The sequence below is a fragment of the Haemaphysalis longicornis genome, unplaced genomic scaffold, assembly GCF_048455015.1.
Source record: "Haemaphysalis longicornis isolate Haplotype H1 unplaced genomic scaffold, Haemaphysalis longicornis Haplotype H1 scaffold_1, whole genome shotgun sequence".
Classification (NCBI taxonomy): domain Eukaryota; kingdom Metazoa; phylum Arthropoda; class Arachnida; order Ixodida; family Ixodidae; genus Haemaphysalis; species Haemaphysalis longicornis.
Genome location: NW_027526203.1, coordinates 135431047 through 135437046, shown reverse-complemented (window position 1 = coordinate 135437046; position 6000 = coordinate 135431047). Strand labels below are relative to the sequence as shown.

The following is a 6000-nucleotide window of genomic DNA, read 5'->3' as shown; positions in this document are numbered from 1 at the left end:
ACTGCTTACCCTTATGTGTATATATATATATATATATATATATATATATATATATATATATATATATATATATATATATATATATAGGGTTTGGAAATGAGGGGCTCGTTAGGAAATACAGAAAGAAATGCCGGCAGTCTACAACGCCAAATAAGTCATAGGGGAATGGTTAAAATATTTTTTTTTACCGTTAGTGACGTTACATTTTTTTATTATTAGTAATTACGTGAGAAAGAAAGAAAAACACGCGCCCAGAGTGGGGACCGAACCCGCGCCTTTCGATTAGATCTCGAATGCCTTACCAATGCCAAATGTCTTTCGCGCGCGCTGCGGTCGCTAACATCTGTGGCGTGATCGTGACGTCAGCATCACGCGTTCGCGTGGTGGCGATTTCGGCGCTATAACACTCTCTCGCGAGGGGCATTGGATTGGATTCGATTGGATTGGCTTGGATTGGCTTGTATTTGGATTGGATTGGATTAGGGTGGATTGTGTTGGATTGTGTTGCGTCATAGCCGCGCCACGTTGCGTCATAGCCGCTCCACCTTGCGTCATAGCCGCGGCAGGGGGTTCACGGCACGTTTCACCATCGACTTCATCGACAATGTCTACGCTGGAAGACAACAATTACAACAACAACAACCAATACGTAATCCATACGACTTGCAGGCGCGCCCCCCCCCCCCCCCCGCAGAAATGCTCTGCAGTTGATCGTGCCCCTCGAGAGGGGGATATTTTTTATCTTTCGGCGCGCGTGGTTCTCGAAACGTCGATTCGCATCGAGAACATAGTATATCCAAACGAGAGCGTCTCTATGTTCGTCGAGGACATGACGCGCTTGTTTCGGCGAGCTGACCCTGGTATGAGTGAAGCAAAGAAGGTCCGCCACCTGATGCGCGGTGTGAAGGAACAGCTATTCGCTGGCCTTGTACGCAGCCCGCCAACAACGGTTGCTGACTTCGTTCGGGAAGCGACCTCAATGGAGCGGGCCCTGCAGCAGCGCAACATGCAGTACGGGCGTCAAGCCAGTGTGGCCGCCTGCGCTTCAGCGGTCAACGATGAACACGCTCTCCGGGAGCTCGTGAGGAGCGTCGTGCGTGAGGAACTGCGGCTTCTTCAACAGGGGAAAATACCCCCCGGCGCATCCCCAGCTCAGCAATGAGCAAGCGCGTACCTGGCGACTTCTGCAGGCTCAATCCTTTCCCTGCAGGGCGGTGCTCCATCACATCCACCCTTCCCTCTACCCCTCACCTCATTGCCCCGCATTTGGCCAGCGCGCCACACTTCCCCATTCTATGTGGGCCTGTCCATCCAATCCCTTTCCTTTAATCACCCGTGACGAGCAATGGGAGGGTGCGCTGGGTAGCTCCGACCCGGGCGTTCAGATCGCCTTGGTGGAACGAGCTGCCATCGTCGCCGCCGACCTCCAACCGGCGGCCACCACGCTTCCCTAACCCCAGTCGCTCAATAAAAGTTTCTCTCTCTCTCTCTCTCTCTCTCTCTCTCTCTCTCTCTCTCTCTCTCTCTTCAACAGGGTGACTGTCGACCAACTTTCGCTGCCTTTACCGACGTCGTCCGAGACGAAGTTCGGCGAGCAATGACACCCGCGGCACCGGCCGATGTTGCAAGCCCTGTTCGAACGTACACGGATGTGTATCCTATGCTGACTCCAACAGTGGAACATCGCACTTACACGGACGTGGTAAGTGCGATGCAAAAGAAAAAAAAACACGCGCCCAGAGTGGGGACCGAACCCACGCCTTTCGATTAGATCTCGAATTGGTAAGGCATTCGAGATCTAATCGAAAGGCGTGGGTTCGGTCCCCACTCTGGGCGCGTGTTTTTCTTTCTTTCTTTCTCACGTAATTTATAATAAAATAAAATAATGTAACGTCACTAACGGTAAAAAATTGTCTAACCATTCCCCTATGCGTTCTTTGGCGTTGTAGACTGCCGGCATTTCTTTCTGTATTTCATAACGAGCCCCTCATTTCCACACCCTATATATATATATATATATATATATATATATATATATATATATATATATATATATATAAATATATATATATATATATATATATTTATATATATATATATATGTGTATATATATATATATATATATATATATATATATATATATATATATATATATATATATATTTATATATATATATATATGTGTATATATATAGATATATGTAGATATAGAAGGTCTAATAAACCTTTGAAGTGATGGTACAATACACAAGAAAACTTTAAAACTTCGAACAAATGAGAAACCCCGATTGTTCCCAACGCTTATGGAAAGAGCCTTGCCTTCGTCAGGGCAAACCCTCGCCTGACTGGCACGGTTTTTATAGGGGTAGGTCCCCAGTTAAGAGGAGGGAAGAAGTGGAACTGAGAAAGCAGCTTGATTTGGGAGTATGTAGGCGGAGATATTGAGGGGGAAAGCAGATTGTATAGTTTGATCCCCCAAGTCGGTAAGAGGGAAGTCAGCCGGGGGTTGATATTCCGTGAAATCCTTGGCGAGAAAGGGTGACAGGGTGTTTGTTCCCCACCGCGCGGCATACGGAAGGGTTCTCAGGAACGCCGCAAGCAGAACAGGCGAAGGGAGGATAACTTATCATAAGCTATCTGCAAGCCCCAGGTCAAAAGAAAAGGTACAGAAGGAAAAAAAAAACTAGGTCAAGGAAAAAAAAGAGGAAAAACCACACACACACAAACAAAAGAAAAAGCAATAACCCCACAATTGAAATGGCATGTGTCACGAACAGCAACATTCATGACAACTTTCACCAACAGCGGCGCCGCCGCGCGGTGGCCGCCGGAACCAGTCGAAAGATTATACGCCGCTGCATCGGCTGCAAACGCTGCATCTAAACATCGGGTCTTCTGTCTATGTGTTTACGTTTAGTTGAGTGTGTCATCGGGCTAGTTGTTGACGGTGGTCCACGGTCTTGTTTAGCGAAAAGAGCATAAAAACAGGCGAGAGACGCAGGAATACCATACCAAATGTGGTCACAGGTATTGCCACGGAGCCAAAGATGACGCAGCTGTCTTGAAGAAAACACAAGTTTTTTAGAGCGAACTTGTGCTCCCCTAACAACTCAAAGAATACACAGGCGGCGAAACAGCAGTCAACAAAGTGATGTGCGAACACTGGTGTTGGCGGCGGCATCTGCTCAGCAGGAATTTATCACTCCGCGGGAGGGTTTCTGAGATAGCCGAATTGTATCCAGAACACTGTAGATCAACGAAGATTATTCTAGGCTGTTCACGTTAGTTCGGAACACTCCCCCTATCAGAATAGATAACACATGCGGCACAGAAAGAAAGAACGGAACTTGCGCCTCCCTTGGCACTCACAACACCGATAACACAGACCGGAGCAGCCGGGCGGCAAAAGCAAAACACAAATAAACAAACCCAATTCATGGTTCGCGGCAATATACCATACGAGCTGGATGGTTGTTTGGTTTGTGCATTCTTTGAAATCTGTGGTGCTGTTCTGGATTGTGAATCTTGTTGTGGCCTAGCATTGAATGTTTGTATTTGTATTGTATTTGGAAATACCGGTATTGGTATTGTGTGGCTCTGTCACGACTCCGAAGAACGCGCTGTCTTCATCGGTGTCTTGTGGTGGTAGGTCGACGGGGGCGCGAGATAGTCAGTCGGTGTCGGGGTGTTTCCTGCCGGATTTGTAGGCTATTGTAACGTCGAACTCTTGCAGGCGCAAGTTCCACTGCCTAAGATGGCGAGGGGGGCCTTCAAATTGGCAAGCCAACACAGCGCATGGTGGCCTGTCACAACCGTGAACAGTCTGCCATACACGTATCGGCGAAATTATGAAATGGCCCATATGATAGCCAGGCACTTTTTTCAGAGGCAGAGTAGTTTTTTTCTCCTTTGACAGACCACGGCTTGCATGGGTGATTACCTTTTCGCAACCGCTTTGCTTTTGGACGAGGACGGCATCCAAACCTATATCGCTGGCATCCGTGTGCATTTCCGTTTCGACATTGTCGTCGAAATGAGCGAGCACGGGCGGGTTTTGCAGGCGTTGTTGGAGCTCGCAGAATGCTTTTTCTTGGGCGTTTTCATAGGTGAAAGGGGTGCTATCTTTTATCAGGCGCGTGAGTGGCTCTGCCATGCGTGCGAAGCTTGCAACGAAGCGCCGGTAGTATGCGCATAGTCCGAGAAATCTTCGCACGCTCTTTTTGTCTTTCGGTCTTGGGAAGTTCGCTATGGCTGATGTTTTCGCCGGGTCAGCCAGGAGTCCCGCGGCGTTGTCGGCGTGTCCCAAAAACTTGATTTCCTCGTAAGCGAAGCAGAATTTTTGGCCTTCAGGGTTAACCTCGACGAGCGAATAGCCTCGAGTAGAGACTCTAACCTTGCAAGGTGTTCATCAAAAGTCCGGGCGAATACCACAACGTCGTCAAGGTAAACGAGGCAGGTGTGCCACTTCAGGCCAGCTAGCACAGTGTCCATGACCCTTTTAAACGTTGCGGGCGCCGTGCACAGCCCAAACGACATCACCTTGAACTCGTATATACCGTCCGGGGTTATAAATGCAGTGTTCTCTCGGTCTCTCTCGTACACTTCAATTTGCCAGTAGCCGGTCTTCAGATCAATCGATGAGAAGTACTTCAGGTGGCAGAGGTGGTCGAGGGCGTCGTCGATTCGTGGCAGGGGGAACACGTCCTTTTTGGTGATTTTGTTCAGTCTCCGGTCGTCAACGCAGAACCTTAAAGTGCCGTCTTTTTTCTTCACGAGTACCACCGGCGCAGCCCACGGACTTTTCGAAGGCTGTATTATGTCGTCGCTGAGCATGTCGTCTACTTGAGTCCGAAAGGCTTCGCGCTCGTGTGAAGACTCGCGGTACGGTGACTGTCGGGTAGGTCGGGCTCCATCTTCGGTTATTATCTGGTGCTTCGCCAAATGTGTCTGACGTGGCTCCATCTTCGGTTATTATCTGGTGCTTCGCCAAAGGTGTCTGACGTAACTTCGAGTTCAACAAAAAACACTCGCTGTAGCGATGAAGCAAAGCCAATAGCTGGTTCCTATCTTCTTGCGGTAGTGCCGGATTCACGTCGAAAAGATGCGGAAGCTTGAAGGTATCTTCGGGTGCGTGTTCAAAGTCGGCGACTGCGATCACGTCACTTGCTTGTTGCGTTTCTTTGAGGAACGCAATTGCAGCGCCCTTGTTTAAATGCTGGTGCTCCTCGGTGAGATTAGTGACCAAAACGTGGAATCTCCGTTGCTTAAACCGCACAATGCCTCTTGCGACAGACACACCGCGGTCGAGAAGCAATCTTTGGTCACTCTCCACGATAGCGTTGACGTTAGGAGCAGAACCTTCACAGTAGACTGTGACAATCAAGCTTGCGCGGGGTGGCAGGGTGACATGATCATCGGCGAACCTTACAGCTGCACGGTGTTCGGGATTCGGTTCCGGCGTCATGGAGTGATCGGAGGAAAACGTTATCGACTTGGTCTGCATAACAATTGTTGCGCCATTGTCCGTCAAAAAGTCCATTCCGAGAATTACGTCGCGGGAGCAGTTTGTCAAGACAACGAACGCGGCAGGGTACGTCGTGCCGTGTATGGTGACGCGGGATGTGCACGTTCCACTTGGCGTCACGAGGTGGCCTCCTGCTGTGCGTAGGCCTATGTGCGGACCGTCCGATCTGGTCATAACTTTCTTCCACTTAGACGCAAATGGTTCGCTCATAACTGACTAGTCGGCTCCCGTGTCTACGAGGGCGACTACATCAAAGCCATCGATGGACACCTTGACGTCGGATGCCGCCTTTCTAGAGTTCCGGGTGAGTCGGGTACGTGTAGCTATCGTGTTCGGGAGCCTCGTCAGGGTTAGGTCGGGTCGTCGGGATGAGGGCATGTCGTGAATCACTGTCTTCGGCGCGTCCTTGCGTCGTGGGAGGGTTTCCGGTTTTTCGCCGTAGAGAAACTTCGCCTCAAGAAGTTGCTGCTTTTAG

At 49.4% G+C, this 6000-nt stretch overlaps 1 pseudogene; it reads left to right on the top strand.

Annotated features, from left to right (window-relative positions):
- The window catches only part of LOC144152644 (uncharacterized), a 54671-nt pseudogene that overhangs the window by 12961 nt on the left and 35710 nt on the right, over positions 1-6000 (top strand).